The sequence below is a fragment of the Nipponia nippon genome, unplaced genomic scaffold (assembly GCF_047370975.1).
Source record: "Nipponia nippon isolate SJK-2023a ecotype South Korea unplaced genomic scaffold, ASM4737097v1 scaffold_30, whole genome shotgun sequence".
NCBI classification, from domain to species: Eukaryota; Metazoa; Chordata; class Aves; order Pelecaniformes; family Threskiornithidae; genus Nipponia; species Nipponia nippon.
The window spans coordinates 5,500,861-5,520,059 of record NW_028262348.1 but is presented as its reverse complement, the minus strand read 5'-3'; positions in this window follow the sequence as shown (position 1 = coordinate 5,520,059).

Below are 19,199 nucleotides of genomic sequence, written 5' to 3'. Positions count from 1 at the left end.
AAGGATCAGCTTGGAAAAGCAAGTCAAAGATAAAAAAGGCATTCTAGTAATGCCTGAAATCAAGGCATTTCCTAGGTGTTGACAGCAAGGAGGAGGAAGGAGGTATACTTGGCTCCCAGCAGCTGGAAAAGATATCTGAATATGGTCTCTTTCCGCCTCTGCAAGGAGAAGTGCTGAAGGTTCCTCTTCACTGAATTTTCTGGTCACAGCTTTGCTTAGGATCTGCAGAGAGATCAGGAGGTCTACCATGAGCAGCAGAGCAGCAGCCAGACTGTTCCTCGGGTGATGGGCTGAGGTACAGTTTCCAGAAGGGCCATGCAATGCTCACACCTCTCTGGGATGTAGCTGTTCTTTCTGGGGACTGATGACACAGTGACCTCTCTCACTAGCTTGGTATGTGCACCTGCAGATTGGCCATGGGTCCCATCTGTTCCTCCTAACTCCTTGGGCTGGACAGGTTATGTGGGTCACACATACTTGTGTTGTGAGGGAAAACATAAGAACAATTGCCCTTCTGGTCCATACCACACTGTGGGCTTTGGAGATGCCACACATCTTTAATAGTGAAAAACAATGTCCTAGCAAAGAGGGATATATCGTGGAGCTGTGTGTGTCAGTAAAGACTCATGTTGTGTATTACATGCAGATCCTTTCACCATCACAGCCTATGTAGTTCTTGCGCTCCTTGACATCGGCATTACGGTGCAGTCATTACAGGCTCTTGCTTGACAGTTGCTACATTTTGGGAGCGAGTTACTTGATTTCTCCATTTGGGAAGTCTTTTGGGATTTGGTGGCTGAATGGCTATTGTTTACTTCAGGTCTGAAAAAGGCATCAGCAAATAATGCCCACAGTGCTGGCCTGGGAGATTTACTTGGACATATAGTGCTACAACACAAAACGTTTGGGAAGCCACAAAACACAGAGTGACTCATCCTGCTTCATAAATGACTTTCAGCATCCTCAAAGGTCCCTATTGCTTGTCTTCACTTCTGGAAGGGCTGAGGTTATTTCCATCAGGGTAAAATCCTAAAGAAGAGTCACAAGGAAGATGAGGCATTTGAGTTTTTCCACAAGGTGAACCTCTGCAGCCAGCCCTATTCTCCTGCCTCCTGATCCTCACAGTAACATGGAGGTGCCTTGACATCCCAGCCATTCTGTTTTGGAAGGGCTGAGAATCATTAGCTATCAATCATTGGAAAGAAAAAAATATGACTATCCTAGTGGTCTGCTGAGGGTTCTAGCCCTTTACCAGCCCCATGCACTGTACATGTCTCTGCAGGGCAACCTGGTCTGGGATCTGCACCAGCCCTTGCTTGTGGCACCATGCTAATGCCCAGCAACTCAGCACAGCTCCAGCTGCTGTTGGTTGGGGGCTGAGGGAGGGGGAGGCAAAAGGAGCAGAGACGACTTGTTCTTCCAGCCCAGGACTAGCTCATTAGCAAAGGACACTTTGCTTTTTAATGTCTTAAAGCTCAGGCCACAAGAAAGGTCAGAGATGCCTGGAAGAAACTCCCTCGTGAGCCTACCCTTCAGCCAAAGCACACGAATAGCTTGAGGACATGAGAGGTCACATACATAGTAATCAAATGAGCATTTCATATAGGAGCCCAGGGGAAGGAAGGCTGGGGTATGCTGGGGACTCTGCTGGCGTGAGAGGACAGGGTGTGCAGAGGACAGAGGTGGAGGGAGTGGGGAAACAGATGGGGAGGAGGAGTACAATGACTTGACAGGAATTATGCAATGCATCTCATGCTGTGGAGCAGTGCCTTTGACCCGGGTCCTCTCAGAAACTTGGTTCAATTTGCACGTTCAGTTTGAAAGGGCATTTTCATTAAAGCTGTTCTATGGCTGAGATGCTGGGATCAGGCAGCTGAACACCCTGTAAAGTCTCACTCTGGACTTCTGCAGCAGACAGCAATGTAGCACCACCCAACAAGATGTCAAAAACCAGCTAGATTGCTGCTTAATTATTTATATGTCTTGCTTTATTATTAAAACTTGGTCTTCCGCCCTCTTTCTTAAGATCTCAGAGCATGTTTGTAATATGACAGTTTTACTCAGCTTTTTTTTATGTCTGCATGTCTTATTCCTTTTGAAGGCAGTGGCTGGGTGACCAGCAAGAAGAGGTTGGATGCCATGGGCTGGCTGCTGCAAGCGTGGGATAGATAGGGCCCCTGGAGAGTAGCAGCTGCCCAATCCCTGGGAGAAATGGGGCAGAGGCACTTCCAGTGTGTGCACAGTGGGAAGAAAGTGGGAGAAGAAACGAGGATGTGAGCACCCATCAGACCATGTGCTTGTGGCACAGCAGAGCACCCTGTAGACTGTGTTTAGGCATGGGGCAGCACATTGGGTTGGAGGCAGCACCAAAAAAGAGATTGCTCTGCAGGTTGTTTGTCCTTCTTTTCCAGGATATTATGCAAAATAAGTGCTGCTGGGAACACTTCCCTGTGCCATCACCAACCTTCCTCATCCAGGCAGCCAAGCTGCCAGGCCAGCGGAGGGGCAACTGTTGACATCAGAAGTTAATGCTGGAGTCAGGAGGAGAGGTGAAATGTGCATTAAGCTTCTGATGGTATTTTGTCTCCTTCAGACCACCTTTCCTGACAACAAACCTCTTACCCTTAGAAACCACTCCAGGATCACTTTGTCCTGGAAGTCTGTGCTGGAAGGGATCCATGGAGGTCATTGCAGGTCTGTTACCAACACTAGAGCTGGTCGCTGCTTCTGTGTCTAGTTAAGCCTAGGACAAGTCAGCTGTTGCAGGACAGTTCCCCCACCTCTCTGGTGACCTGTCCCAGGACTTCATCACCATCCTAGGGAACAATTTTTTCCTAATGTCCAAGCTGAACCTCCTAAGTTGTAATATGAGGCCATTAACCCTTGCTCTACTGTCAAAGAAATTGACTGCATCATCTTTATAACTCCTTTTCAAGCAAAGGTTGCTGTCAGACCTCCCACCTTAGCTTCCTGCTCTTTGTCCCGATCAAACCATCTCAGCTACCTCAGTCTTTCCTCACAGGGCATGTGTCCTTGTCCCTATCTATGGGGGCAGCAATTCTATGGGTAAATTGAACAGTTCAGCTAGGCCCCTCCATCCACCTGCACAACACTAATGGAGCTCTTTGTAGCAAGCCCCAGAGACCTTTGGTGTCTCTCTATCTCAGCAATGCTTTAGGCAGAGGCATGGAAAGTGTAAGTGCTGTTGCAAGAGAGTTTTTACCTTCTCTGGACTTTCTTTTTCTTTGATCCACACTTGGGTGCTTTCATCCTGGACCACACAGCATCCCAACAACTGCAGCATGAGTAATCCTCTCCTGCCTTTGTTTCCTCTATGGAGTATCACGATAGGCCTGGCTGACTTTTGCCTCCATCTAATCACATCCCTGCTGGCTAAGATGAGGAGAAAGCCTGTTTGCTCATGTCAGCAATCCTCAGCAACCATCCTGCCCTCTGAAGGTGCAAGGTCAGGCATCTACAGAGGATGCAGCCACATACAGCTAGGCGCACTCAGCAGCACTGGAAGCCCTTCAGAGGGTTGCTAGACATCCTCTGTAATCTGGCTTCCCTATACCGTAGCGATAAATCCCCTATCCACGTTAAGCATGCCCAAGATATGTCTCTTTCCTGTGTTTCTCAGACCCCAGAGACTGCAGCATCCCTTGCTGTGACTTCCCTGGTGCGGCAGCTAGAGCCAGCCACCCCCCCCACCCCCCCCACCCCCGACTGCTCCTCGCAGCCTCCTCCTGCTGCTTACACTTGCCCTCAGGCCACTGCAGCAGTTCTAGCAGCAGCCACCAGGCTGCTGTATTTCCCTGGAAATACAAGAAAAGGTCTGCATATGTAACAGTCTGGTTGGTTTCTAGGAGGCAGGGCACCGGTGAATATTTGTGAAGGCAAATATTCCCCTCTGCCTGGTGTGCTGAGCAGCACTTCGCTGCCTGAGCCTGCACCGACTCTAGGCAGAGCCTAAGCAGAAATTGCCTCCCAGCAGACAGGTTCTTTCTGCTGTCATCTTCCCCTTCCTGTCTACTCAAGGGCTTATTTCTTGGTTGATCTTTTCTTTGGGCTCCAGAAGAGGACTTAACGCGTACTCTGGCTACAGAAAATCTTTATTTAGCCCCTCATCATGGTCATTATTATTAAGAAGGCAATATCTCCCAATATGCTGCCAGAAGACGCACACAGTTTCTCTGGCTCATGCCGTGTTGTTGTCCCCATCAATAGCTTTTCACCTAATATTTGACCTTGGGAAGCCCTGATGAGTGAGACCCTAGCAGCGCTGCTAGGTACACTTGATCTAAATTCAACATGTATCAAGCAGCACTGTATATATGAAAAACCTCTAGAGAATTTTCTTGAGCAATAGTAATGCTTTTCATAAGAAACAAACATTAAACAACTTTGTGATTAAACTTTTATATGTTAAGCATTTAAAAAAACAACAGCTCGAGTAAGCAGCATGTGTGAATGTTGCTCGGAGATAAGCCAAGAATCTGCTATGAATATGTATAAAAGAGTCTTCACGGTAAAGCTCCGTCATAAAATTCTGTTTGTGAGGTTGTTTGACAAACTAGCCACAGAAAGGCAAAAAAATGCCAGAAAAATTATTATGAGCATGCACTCTAGCTTCCTCGGCTGCATATATCCATTTGAGAGGGATTGTGTGATATCCATCTCAGAGAAGGGCATTGTCTGGGAAGTCTGATGGTAAACAGGCACAGTACGTGTGATGTTTGGGGACATTGAGATCATTGTAGCTGCTGTTCGTAGCAATTTCATCTTTCTTTGAGAATGCCATGATTCAAACAATCTTGCTATGCAAACTACAAGCTCTGGCCCAGACCCTGCAAAGTGTCCTGCATATGGGACTTCCTTTCTAAAGGCATCTTCATTGAAATTTGGGCTCTCTGAAGGGTTTTCAGAAGACTGGTGTGTTGATTTCCAAGACCATCATGATAGCTGCATTGGCCTGGGGAACTGGGAAGTATTGTGTGTAATAACGCATTTAAGAGTAAACACACAGAAATTTAGTAAAGCTGATCCACTTCCAAGAAAATGGCAAATTCTTCCCAAATCTGTCTCCCAGCACTTACCCAGGCCAGCTGCCTCTGGCTCCTTCGGGTGTGCGGTCCTGCAGGGGAAGGGGAATGGTCTCAATGGGGTACCCGGCACTAGGGCGAGCTGGAGACGATGATTCTCCCCAAGCATTGCAGCGCCAGATCCAGGGGTTGAAGCACTCCTTGTCCCCAGAGTCGACCCAGAAAACGGCCCTTGTTTTATTCCCCAGCTCTGACTTTGTCCTGCTTACATATGCCTATGCATATGTAAAAGTCTGTTTGGTTTCTAGCACGTTTAATTCCGGCCCCCACCCCCACCCCACCCCCGGTGTTTATACCTAAACTAAAGACAATTGTTTTATCCCTGAGTTGGCTGGTTGTTCTCTATGTAGGTTAACAAGGTTTTCCTTCATTATTTAGACAAGGTTTTGTTTGTTTGTTTGTTTGCACTTCTCTGAGAAATTTAACATCATAAAATGCTACCAGGAGTGAAGAAAAGAATAATTTTGTAAATTTCAGGTTTCTTAGGGGAAAAACAACCAAAAAAACAACACAGGAAAATGATGTTCCCAAGTAAAACATCGGCTAAGGCAGAATTAAGTCCTCAGGGAGCCCTTGGTCACTCAGAAGAGCAGGAGTAAGGTTTGACGTTATTTCAAAATATTCTCTGACATTTGAAAGTCAGAAAATCTGGACATTTCAGCCACTACCTTTTGTTTAAAAGCACACTGTGAGTCATAGGATAAACCCCTGCCTACTAGCCTGAACACTGCAAAACCCTTTTACTAAGGCTGGGGGGGGTAAAAAGCAATATGTAACACTAATAATCATAAGTGATATTACTATTATTACTAATACTTCACTATCAAATAGGAAGAAGGGAGCTGAGGTTAACAATGATGAATAAATATTAAGAGTTTGGCTATAGCTAAGGAAAGCTAAAGGTGGTTATAAGATGGCAGTATCTACCAGGCTAACAAAAAAACCAAGATTAAAAAATTCATCAGGACCGAAAGTAGGTCTGGCAATCAACCAAATCCTTCAGCAGACAGCAGTGATGAAATCAGCAATGATGGAGTAAAACAAGCAAAAGTATTAAATGAGTGCTGTGTTTGGAGAGATGATGGAAGAGGCTGCCACGTTGCATGGAGTCTGAGCTGCTCTGTCCCATGGCAGCTAAGGATGATGTTAAATGGCAGCAGATAAAGGTAATACATTTAATCCTGGAGGCCCAGGTCACCTGCACCATGAGCTTATAAGACCTGACTAAGGTGGCCTTTGCACAGCTGATGTTAATTTTAATGAGCTCTGGGCATACTGGGGCTTCTCCAGGGGTTGGACTTCTCCAGCAGTATTGGTGAAAGCTGGATGGGATGGTTTGGGGAGGATGGGGGATGACATGGTCCTGGTTGCAAGCAAAGTAGTGGGACTCTTGTTACATGCTCACCAGTAACAAAGTAATAAAATAAGACTCCCCCTAGTTCAGTTTACAGCAACGTTAATTCAAGCTATTTTAGATTGCACAGCTTGAAGGAGCTGTGTAGGCACCCAGGATCAAACTCTGCCCCACTTTGCTGGCGATAAGTAGAGGATAGAGAAATCCAGGATGGCTGCACCAGTCTTGTTCTCTCTGCCTGTACCGGGAGGCAGACTTTGGGCCCCCACAGGCAGCCTCAGACTTTTTCTTAATCCCCAGACCTCAAATTATTAATATTCATGATCAAAATCATAGCTCTCCTTCTCAGGAAATGGAAAGCTCAAAGAAAATTTATTAATGTATCCATTTTCCTGCAAATATTTCAGAACATGATTTCCCAGCAGTTTAGCCAAGACACATCTTCTGCCACACAGCCTTCAGCGCTGAAGCCAGCTCATAAAAAGCAGCTTCTGCTTGGAAGGGTGAGACCTCCACTGGTGTCATTTCAACTTCCCAGTCCCTTGCTATTGCCCCCTGGCAGACTGTTATGACAGGGTATGCAGAATGGGGAAGATCTCCTGGAAAGCCTTGAAGTCTAGGTGCCAGGGTCAAGGGAGGGGTGTCAGAGCTCAGGAGCAGGGACTGAAGTCTCGGCAGTGGTTGCTCTGGGAAGAGAGTGATGTGCACAAGCAGAAGAGCCTGTGTCACATCCACAGAGGTGGGAGTTGCACTACGTAATGGCCTCCTCATGTGTGATAGACAAAATGCTTCAAACAGATCCACAGCCAGGAGAGGAACCGAGTGGTGGCTCATTTCTCCAGACAAAACATTCTGGTCCAGACAGGTTGTTAGTCCCAAGCCAGATTGAGTCATTAGAACACAGAGACGGAGTCCTTCCACCAGAAAGGGTACCTGCTGAAGGGCTGCTTTCCTTGACAGCTCACTTGATCCCAGTGTCCAGAGTGTGGAAACTGGCCATACTGACTTGAATCAGTAGGGGTGACTCCCGTCCCAGGGAGAGGATCAGCACAAGGGCAGAGGCTTTAAATTACTCCGAAGTGGCCACTGGCACATTTGTGCCAGCCCCTCACACAGGAATGAGTTTCCACATCAAGCAATCTGGAAAGGGTTTTGTTCCCACCATAAATCATTGCACTGACAGGGGATGAAACTTGACATGAAGCAAGAATCCACTCAACCTGTCTTGCCTGCAGTTCCTAGGAGTTTCTAGAAGAATTTCCTAAGGAAATTTTCCCATGGTCTAATAGGATCTTCAAAGCAAAAATGTCCAAGTCACCTAACTGACTGCACAACTTCAAGGAATTTACCTCATATCAGCCAAACCAGAGGAACCACTGGCACATGCACTTTGAGTCCACAACATATGTGCAATGACTCAGCTTAATTTAGCCCTGAGTTTAAGAGCTTTACCTAAGCTTTATCATTTTGCACTCCTTAGCAGCTACCAGCACAAATGCTGATAACTCTTGGCTCCGAAAACACATGATAATCTGTTAAATGTGTAAATGGATCAGGAATGCAATATGAAATGTCATTTTCAAAAGTGCTTCTTCAGAAATGGGTGAGTTGAACCACTCTAAGAACAACAATGTTTCTCTGAGACTTACTGCAGACAAATGGGCTTGGATGTTCGCATGTAGAGCTGTGTGCAGATGTGTGGGTTAGAAGCAGAACCGTTATTACCCATATGTGCTGCTGCTAAACTTCCCAACCGAACATAATTTTATGAGAAAGGAATCTTTGACCCTGGTCATCTGCTCATACTCACTTAGGAGGAGACATGGTAAGAGCTATTTTAAGACGGTGTGGAAATATCAGTAGGACAGTGCAAATCACAAGGCAAGATGCTTGGGGAAAAGCTCCCAGGAGGTGAAACAGTTTCCAGGGTACTTCTCTAGCTCCTTGAATTCATCTTATCATAAAGCTATGTGTAAATTATAGCTGCAGTCAAATACAACACAAAGTTATTTCCACAAATTCCAGGGAAAATGCTGTGCTCTAAGCTGGCTGTTATGTAGAAATCATAACTCCTGAAGCCTCTGGCATTGAAAGTGTTATTTATGTACACCATTAAAAGTCACAGGTCCTCTAGGGCTCAGGGAAGTTTCTTGGGCTATTTTCAGGTTGCTCTGCACAACACTGGTAGGCTGAGATTTGATACTCCTTTGATTACCAGCATTGAATTTTAGATGTAACTTTTCCATAAGAATGCTTTTTTGATCAAAAGGGGTCTAACAGAATTAAGAGGAAACATCAGGGAAAGTAATAACATCCTTAATGGAGAGCAAGAAGTTTGTGACTTGCTGGAAAAACAGCAGGGATATCAACTCCAACAAGGATATCAATGAGATTGAAAGGGAATGAACAAGGACAGAAGATGGGCAGTGTGAGGCCCTTTGGTGAGCAAGAGCAAGACATGAGTGAGAAGAAATGAGTCACTTTAACGCTCAACAATTATTTAGCTCTATCACTGTGAATGAAAGGAAACCTCTTTTGTTAAATTACTGTCATGTCAAGCATCAATTTGTTCTGGGTGGAAGTCACCCAGAGCAAGAACGATACCAAGTGATCTGGGAATCCACTGCATGCTACCGTAAACAAATAGCAAATAGGTAAACTAAACCACTCATGGATGCTGCTTTCTCCCACCTGTCATCTGCCTTGTCTATGATATAGTGTCTCACTCTCCCTGTGTTTCCCACGGCTCCATGCATGGCATAGCCAACATGCAATTATAGTACTCCCATCTCTGCTCTGCCAGCCTTCAATATCCTCTGGTTTCATCTTCAGACAGGTACAGACATGCTTTCTCAGGTGGGTGAAGATTGCTGTAAAAAACCCAGACCTCCTTGCTGTCTGCTTGAGTGTTATTCACAAACAGGGGGAAGGGCTGAATGAAGCCAACATGTTATTCCTGACAAATAATTTGGCCAACTCCAATAAGTAACTATGAAAAAGCTGTAGAGAAGTGGTATACTTCTTTGCACAGGAGTCTGAATATGCTTTGCCTTGTTAAGACTCAATGTAACCACTTTCATATCTGAAATAAGAGATTATGAGGGTAATCATCATCTGCTTCTCAATGTTTGCTACTAAAGTTTTATGAGTATTTTGGTGAGAACTCTTAATGGTGTTTATAAGTAATGTTCCATGACATACAGAGATGGCTTCAGTGTGACCATGATGCTAACTGGTACAGCCATGTTAAAAGTTACAAAGACTGAAAGGTGATTGCAACTTCTATAACTTTTTATTTATTTGAAAGAGTATTTTCTTGCACATTCTTGATTGCAACTGTGCATTTTTGTTATAGCTGAATATGCTGGCATGTCCCTCATGGGGACTTGTGTGACGATGACTAATATTTTGTGCATTTTTTCCCGTTGCAAGTGAGACTGCATGCACAACTTTTGCCCCTGAAGTGTCTTTACATATGGGTACAGCCTTTTCTCTGGAAAAGGTATTTTCATGACCATAAGATAAAAAAATCCATCAAGCCAGGATCTGTGCTTACAGGGAGCATCACAAAATTGAAGATGAGAACTAGTGACTGGCTCTTCTCTGATACAAAAGATTGACTGGGGATGTGGGAGGTGACAAGGTGATTGCCTGACTTTCCTCATGCTGTTGGCAGGCGGAGGCAAAAAGAAAGGATGAGCAATTTGTTCCTATCATGGAGGAAAGTGATAGAGAGAGAGAAAAGGGGTTTTTTTTGCTGTGGTATAAGCACATGGATTTTTGCCAGTCACTTGACTGAATACCTCGGTTTCAAATTTACTGGAGGTGAAGTCCCACTGGATTACCTCTCCTCTAGGAAAGACAGCTTTTTCAGCACCTGTGCTTTCCTGTGGTCTCTTTTGGAAGCTGCTCCCTGTGCCCTGACAGGGTACTGAAGGCAAGCACTGCAGCCCCCTGCTATGCCAGAGGGAAAGTGAAGGAGGTGGTGTGGCTCCCTTACGCTTTGAGCTTCCTTCTGAATGGGAAACAGGAAGACTTGGACCATTTCTTGTTGTCTGACATCTTTCCTGTGGACCAGCTCTCTTCATGAGGCATCTTTCAAGGATATTTTCCTACGTAATCTTTTGGCAAAGCAATGTCACACAAAATGTCACAGGGACTGACCTAAGCTAGCAGGTTCCCAGCACTGGACAGGAGGTCAAGCCCTTGCTTTGGGTGCAATTCCAGTTCCTGCTGTACCACTGCTTTCCAGCTCTGTTGGAGCTACTGTACCAGGCTTCCCCCCTGTGCACTGAGATGAGGGAGATGAGGGGTGAGTGACATTATCCTACTCACTCCCTTCCAACCCTCTTCCTCAAGCTTTTCTTTTTTTGCTGTTGCTTGAGGCTGCTTGGGAGCATAGTGGTCCCCATCCTATTGTATGGTGCAGCCTTAACGTTGAACATCATGGCTTCGTGCACCAGGCTGAGTGCAGACCTCCTGCTCTGCTCCCATAGGCAGCACCTTGGTGAGATGCCGCTGTGCCTGGAGCTGCACAGGCTGGATGAAAAGCCCTTCCCAAAGGAGGCAGAGACATCAGCTGCCAAATTCAGCTGGAAGCCAGTGGCTGAGCCCTACCTCCAGCTTCAGCAGAAGCACAGGGACTTTCAGGCAGGGTATGTGCAGGTGGCTATGATATTAGAGTATAGTCTGGAAAGCACCACAGTGGAAGGTTGTCCCTGGATAACAGTCACCTGATTGCTGGCTGCTCAGCCCTGCAAAGCCTCCCCAGTCAGCCAAGCCACATTAGACTGCAGCTGGACTCTATACAGAAGCAAGGTGCTGTCTCACTGAAGGAGAAAGCCGAGAAGAAATCAAACTATGAACACTGGAATGCACTTAATCTTTGGCCCATGGACCTCCCTGAGCTTTCTGATGAATGGAAGAGTGAGCCATAATTCCCTGAGCATGTACAAGCCGGGATGTGCAGCGAATAACCACCGAGTTCACAGCTTCGCAGGCAGCAGTTCCACTGCTTCCAACTCTTCAAAGCAAGTGTCTGGAAAGCACGTTAGAAACTTTTCCCTTTCATTCAGCCATGTCATAGCCAGGAAGCAGTGAGCAGTGGGAACAGCTCTGGTATACCAGGAAGAAAGGGAGAGAAGGTACTCTGGCTGAAGTATAAAAGGCATTCACAGTTGAGCTGGATTCATGCATAAGCACAGGCACAGCTTAGGACTCGCATGTCACTCAAAACTTGAGGAAAAAGTGAGGGCTGGGCAGACGAGCTGGAAAAGAGACAAAACCAGAAGCTAAAACATGGTAAATCTGAGAATATGAGCATAAGGGCAAATGAGTTCAGGTGAGGTAGGTTATGAACTTGCAAAGCTTTAGCAGCACTGTGGTTTCAATGTGCAAAACTGCCCTGCAATGACCCATGGGTAATGTGATGCTCTTTCAATGAAGCAATATATTTTTGACAAGCTAAGTGTGTTTGTGTAGGTGGTTAGGATACAGTAGTTGGAGTCTTCCTGCCAACTCTTCCTTTTGGGTGATAAACTACCATTTTTAGCACTCACCTACCATTCTTCTGCTTTGGGTGGCAATCTACTGAATTTTGGACACGTAATATGCCCTTGGCTTACACATCCAGCCGGAAGAGTTGGGAGGTGCTGACATGCTGTGAACTCATACTTCAGCTAGTGGCATCTGGTAGTGACATACTCACAAATAATGTGGGCAGTGGGGGAAATAAGCACCAGAAGTCTTGGTCAGATGGGGATGCTCAAGCCAGCTCCAACTGAGCAGAGCCCTTCAGAGTGAGCCTATCTGTGAGATACCAGGACAAGTTAGAATTACTTGAGTGGGATGCTCCGGTTTTGGCTCAGCAGGGCACTGACATAACTGTACAGCTTCCAGTTCTGGGTTTGCTGCATTGTGCCCCAAATGTTCTGAGATTTGGCCCTTTTTCTTGAGGCATTTGGCTGTTTATCTGGTCTGTAGAGGCATTGCAGGTCTGTAGAATTTGGCTGAGAACCTATGGAGAAAAGTGTTCCAGGGGCGTACACAGCACTACCCAAAGCACTGCTTACCTGGAGTTAAGTGATTCTCTGTCACAGGCTACTGTTGTAAGAGAGTGTCTTAGTCCTTCATGGACCCAACACCAGCTCTGTTCAATTATCAGATCAAGCCAGCGTAGGAATGGTCAGGTGGTGCCATAAGGGGCTGAGACAACACTGCTGATGAGTCAAAGGGAAAATGCTGGTTCTTGCAGCTTGGCTGGGAGCAGAACGAAGTGTACCCATGCATTCACCCTTAAAAGGGACAAGTTGGACTATTACTTCTGTAAAACCAAGAAACCCAGAGACAAACAAGAAAACACCAGAGAAAGTGACATGCGGAAGGTCAGGATAGAGACAGGGGAGATGGAACTGCAAGGGTTGAGGACTTACATTAGAGGAGAAAAGGGATAAGAATTGAAAGGCTGTTAGAGGGCTTTACAGCTCTATCTTTTGCCAGTGATTAATACTCTCTCCCCCTGCCTGCCTGCAGCTACTCCTCAGTACAACATACATAGCCCACAGCAAAGGCGTTGCAATTTGCCTCTTGCACAGAGCCATTAGCTTACCTGCTCAAAGACTGGAGAGTCTGATATCCCTGGTGTCCCTCCCCTCCAAAACCACTAAATGGTCCTAAAGAACCACTTTCCCTGCAGATCTTGGAGCATGAGGATTGTTTCCCCTGCCTCCTGATGCTGAGATGACATTGGGCAAGTGCTAATGGAGACAACAGGCAGGGGAGGGGAACTGTTTCTGATGATGCAAAACAGAAGAATTCAAGGTCTACTGGCAAAGGAAAAATACTGAAATATTGTTCTGGGCTCACCCAAACTCTTTCATTCAAACAAAAAGAGAGTCTTTTGTCTTTTCTATTCAGGCTCTTTAAAATAAAAGGGTTCACTAACAGGGAAAATTTTGGTCAATTTTAAACAACAAAGAACCTGTCATTTAGAAAGAAAGAAGTCTGAACACTGTCACATGGGGAATATCAAAATGAAGCTTTTTCTCATTTCCAAACCAAAACATTTCCTTCTAGAAAATGTGAAAATGAGGTGTTTTGACATGTTCAAAAAATTCTCTTTTACTACCTTCTTGGGTGAAAGCATTTGGCAAACTCAGTCGGCATCAATGTATAAAAGTTTCAGTCCCTGAAACGTCCAGCTTGTAGATAATTGTGTTCATCGCAAAGCATGGCTCAGCTTCACAGCTTCGAAGCTCACGGTGCCTGGAGCATCAGATGGATGTCCATCCACTGAACCATCTACCTCTGCTCCAACTTGGTAAACCCCATTCTGCTCCTCATGCTGAAGTGCCTGTAAGTCTTTGGGTCATAACCAAGGGGGAGAAGTCAGACAGAGGTGTAAGTGCCTCCACTGACAGCAGAGATACCTTATACCAAGTCCCCAAGCATCAGTGTCTCCCTCTGCCCAGTGAGAAGTACAGACGGTCCTGCCCTCTGCTTGGAACCAAGCCCACACCTTGCAGCTAACATCGGTCCACTTATTAGTAATCCATTAAATCCCAATTGTTTCTTAATTCTTTTGAAATGGGATAACAGGGCAGTTAATTAGCACATAGCAAAACATGCAATTCTGATGAGGAGGCTCTGGTTAACATACCAACTACCAAATGTCAAGATGCATTTTTAGCACTGAATGGAATTAATTTGCCAGTGTTCCCTTGTTAAATGTCAGGTCCTTATGTCTTGTATACATTAAACAATTCAGGAATTGGAAAGCACTTGTGTAATCAAGTTAAGCGTGAGGCGGGCAGATTTCTTTCACCTAAACAAACCTGAAACTTTCCTTTTCCAATTAATATTTCATTTTATAACAGCCGCCACATTAATTCTTAATTAAATGCTTATTTGAGACACTCTACTGATTAGTGTGAACTAATGAGGAACAATATGAATTGTTTATCCAGCTTCTAGTTATTTTCCTTCATAAAAGGAATGGTGTTTGGATGATTTCTTTCATGTCTTGCTGTGCCCTAAAATGACTTCCTTGCAGAAAAACTTTCATAGAAACAGCACCAACTTCAACCACAGGAGTATTTGCTGAGGCTCCAGTACATAAGGTGCAGACAGGACTGTCTGCAGATCACATCTTTGAGGGTGAAAATGAAGGTAAGTCCCAACAGGGGATCCTGCTTTCATGACAGTGAACCTTACTTTAAAAAAACCTAAAGGGGTCAAAAACACTAACATGACCTCATGTAAAAGGAAAAAGAATCAACAGCACTCACATTTCCAATGGTATAAATTTAGTGACAGTGATCATGGACAGAGTCCATCACAAGTCATGAGTACGTGTGATCATAAATGTGTAGGCAGATGACCAGGAGAAGCTGTTATGATGATCTTGTCTGATCTGCTTTGCTCCTGGCAACCACAGACTAGAGACTTCTTGAACTAAAGTTACATATACATCTTCCTACCTAACTCCCAGCAAAAAATCTCCAGCAGGGACTTGTCTATATGCCTTTTCAACCCATCAGACAGCAGCCAAAAGCAGAGATGATGATGCAAGCTAGCCCTTGCTCCATGCTTTTTCTCTCCCACACAGAGGCTGTGTCACACCTCTCACCCCTCTCTGAGCCTCTCCCACTCTGCTGCATCCTCTCTGAGGCAGGGGGAGCCCAGCCACACAACACATGAGCTTTGGACGTGCCATGGAGTTAGTCGGTGGCATTACGCAGTTCTCTGTTGCATTGGTTGTCCCTTTCCTAATAAATCTGAGAGGATCTCTGCTGTCTTTGGCAACTGATGAGCGCTGAGCAGGCGTTTTCATGGCACTTTCCCCACTACGCAGATCTAATTCATTCACACCCTGTGATTATATGTGTATAGTCAGGGCTGGTTTTGGCTACATTTATGACTCAGCCTTTATTGACCATGAACTTATTCTGGCATTTTATCACCTAATCATTCAGAATTGTGAGATCTTCCTTCAGCTTTTCACAAGCAGCTTTAGATTTGACTGTCCTGGGGGCTTAGTTGTTGATCTTGATCCACAGCAAATTTGGGGATTTTGATAACCAGTCCTTACGAAAAAGTCAAAAACTCCCCTGTGAAAAAATAAAGAGGCACAGGGTCAAGCCCAGATCCTTGGGAAACTCTACTGGCATTTTCCCTTCATCATGAAAGCTCATCATCTGTCTCAACCACTCACTAATTCACAAGAGGCATCTCATCTCCCTCAGGACAGCTTAGTTTCCTTAAGAGTTGTTAACGAAGGGACCTTACTAAAGGCTTTTTTGAAAGACAAATACATCAGCTGGATTTATCACCTATGCACCTATTAACTCCTTCAGAGATCTCTCATATGTTTGAAGGAAGACTTCACTTTATTTCTATTTAAATATTCTTTTTGATCAGTTTTAGCAGTCTGTGATCAAGTCTGTATTTCTCCAGATGCTTCCAAGTTTCCTTTAAAAACTGGTTCCTCATTTGTTGTCTTGCATTGCTATAATATTGGGATTGATTTAAGCGATACTTTGCACAACACAACGAGTAGTTCAGCAATTTCATATCTGAATTCCTTTAAACCTCTTGGGTGAATGCCATCTGTTCCTTCTCGTTTCCTACCATTCATTTTATCATTTCTTTAAAAGCCTCCTCCTTAAGTTCTGACAGTTGGTCAGACTCACCCTCTGTAAAAAAAGACTTCCCTAAGCTCTCCATAACAAGCACCAAAGCAAAGAAATAACCTTTCCTCTCTTCTGGGACCCTTATCTTCCTGGAGATCTCCTTTTAAGCTGCTATCATTTAGCAATTTTCTGGTAGGCCTCCTTATAATGTATTTGAAAAAAATCTTTTATTTCAAGCTTTAGTTCTTCAGCAGGTAGTCTCTCAGAAGCTTGTTCAACTTACAGTATTATGGTTTCATATTTAAGACACAAGAGCTCTTCTCTATTTTCATTTTTTTTAAATGACTTACTCTTTTAAAATAATTCCTGTTTAACTCTAATAGTTCCCTTCACCCTGTTGTTTAACTGTTACTCCCTATTTTAGGACTGTTTATGTCTTTTTCAGTGGATGATATGCCCTTACTACATGCTTCTGATACTGTATCTCTAAACAGGTTTATGTCACCCCAAAATACTTTACCCTTTCTGCTGCTCCTTTTACTTTCTCTTAGGAAGGTTTCCCATTTTTATGTAATTATTTCTTCATGCCCTTTTAAAGTAAAACTTTATTAAAAAGGATTTTCACCTGTGCCTTTCTCACTCCCACAAAGCTGTACAAATACGAGTGTATAATGATCATCATTACAGAGTCACTCTTTGATGACTGCATCTGGAACAATATAATTTCAATACTCACAATTAAATAAAGAATTTCTTATTTTCTGATGGGATCTCTGAGCATTTTCTCCAAGAATTCTCATTTAGAGTGTCTAAAAATTAGTTTCTATATCTTATCTCATTGTAACCTCTAACATCTCCCATGGACCTAATGAAAGGCTCCCATTACATTGTGTTTATTCCTCCCATGTCTTTACCTACATTTTAGTGAACTTCAGTCTATGCAAAAACTTAAGAGCTTGTATTTAGCAGTATTAGGTTATGACTAGTCTTCCTGGCAATTCAATGGGATGTGCAGCATTTCTATGTCCTCTCTGCTACTTACTGCTCCTTGGAGCTTCTGTGCCTTATGCAAGCTTCACCTGCAGTGACTCAGTATTTTCTTCCTGGACACCAACAAAGACATTAAACATTGTTCAGGTCAAAATTCACTACTTGTAAATGTCCAGATGAATTTTTCCCCTGTGGAATTGTGCATGAATACTGTAACAAAACCATAAACAATACCAAATAAAAGTAATCAAGACCAAAAGTTATGTCTCCAAAATAATGTTAGTGAATTATTCTCACTTCTCTTCCCCAGCTGTGAAACCAGAGACTCTTGCCTCAAAAAGCTCCATCAGCAAAATCTACCACATTTCTCCTGATGGGACCTGAACTCTGCAGTGAAGACATGCCTAGTGAATATGCCATATGTTAATTCAGCAGCACTGCATGTTATACTGCTGAGACACCTTTTAGACTCTGGTTAAAATCCTGACCCCACCGAATTTCATGTTCAAGACCCTTTGTACTCCAGTGAGGCTACAATTTCTCCCCCAGTTCTCTCTTGTTATTTGTGGGCAAGCCTGGTTCTGGCCCTGCATCAGCAGTGTGCCTACAGGGGGACACGCAAATGCCATGTTTGGAGCTTGTCAGGCTAGTTGGATTATTATTTTTCCATCTTTCCTCAGATTTCTCAACTCTTCTGCCTGTGGATGGTGTCTCTTGCTGCCCACTCCATTTCTATAATCAGGGGAGAAGCAGTAGTTAGTGAAAAAAGCTCAAATTGTGTAAATCTTCTCTGAGAGCTTAAGAAAGCAGCTGTAGCTCTGTCCCAATTACCATTTTTACGTAATTACCTCTGGTCTGGGGGGCTAAGCTGCAGGCAAGATTGCACAAGGGTATGAAAAAATGTCCCCTGCAGCCTTCCCAATGTAGGCAGAGGGTACAGCCAGCAGGTCCTGGAGACCAACAGGTAGAGTCAACTGGCTGTATCCTAAATGAGCTGAACAGTGAGATTAACAAGCAGTGCTAGTGCTAGTGCTTATGCACCACAATGTATCTTGGTTATAACAGCAAGGAACAACAAATATGAGAGGGACTGTGTAAGAAAACTATGAAAAATTGGGGTTTCATGCCAACTGCTTTTGCTGTCCTTCCTCACCAGCACAAGAGCCCTCCAGATGCTCCTGCAAGGCCAACTGACTTTACGGAGAACACAACTCTTGCAGAGGGGGCTCAGGGGCCAGCAGCAGCAAGAGCAACCAGCTCCTTCTCAAATGGAAATCTTTGTGGTTTCTGACCTGATGGAAGCTCCTGCAGGTCCACCCCCAGAAAACAAACTTAGCAGCTGAGACAGAAATTTTCCTTCAAGGAAGACATTCAACTAAGATTTTTACAGAAAGACAGATTTCTCACCCCAAAGCCTCCAATTTCAGTGACCTTTTTCTCAGGATTTCTTTTTAAATCCCAGGATGTCCAATTTGGGGGTTTTAGGGATTAATTTTTTTTTTTTTTAAGACAGTCACAGAGGCTTTGAAAAAATATTTATCAAATCTAAAAGCTTTTATTGTTTCTATTAGAAGTTTTTATGGAAAGAAGAAGCAGTTCCCAAGCATCTCTTTCCAGACACAGTAACAATCCTGTACAGGTACGTGTCAAAAAAAAGAATACATTGCCCTTTGTAACTGATCTTGATTGCCTCTGAAGGTCTAGGAGTCCCTCTCCAACTCAGTAATGGATTCAGGTTCAGAACATTATTTATTGTAATGCCAACAGTGAAAGTAGATGTAGCTTTATTTTGCTTCCACAGGTATCAGGCAACTTGTTTCTGAAAACCTCAGAAACAGACTGCTTATTCCTTTCTCCTGGGTGTAAGAAGTGAGCAGACACAATTAAGTGCTGGCTGAGCTTGTGTCATGTAGAATTTCCTAGCATCCAGAACTACAATTAATATATTTTGGGTACCTCTGCATCAGCAGTTCTGCAGAAGGTCCCTGTATCTCATCAGCAATCCGGGGCCAACACCAGTCAGCTTCAAAAGTGAAGCGTGAGGTGGCCTTGCTTCCTGCTACATTGCAACAGACCCTTTTTGAAGGACAGGAAAAGCCATCTGCCCTCCACTCGTGTAAATCA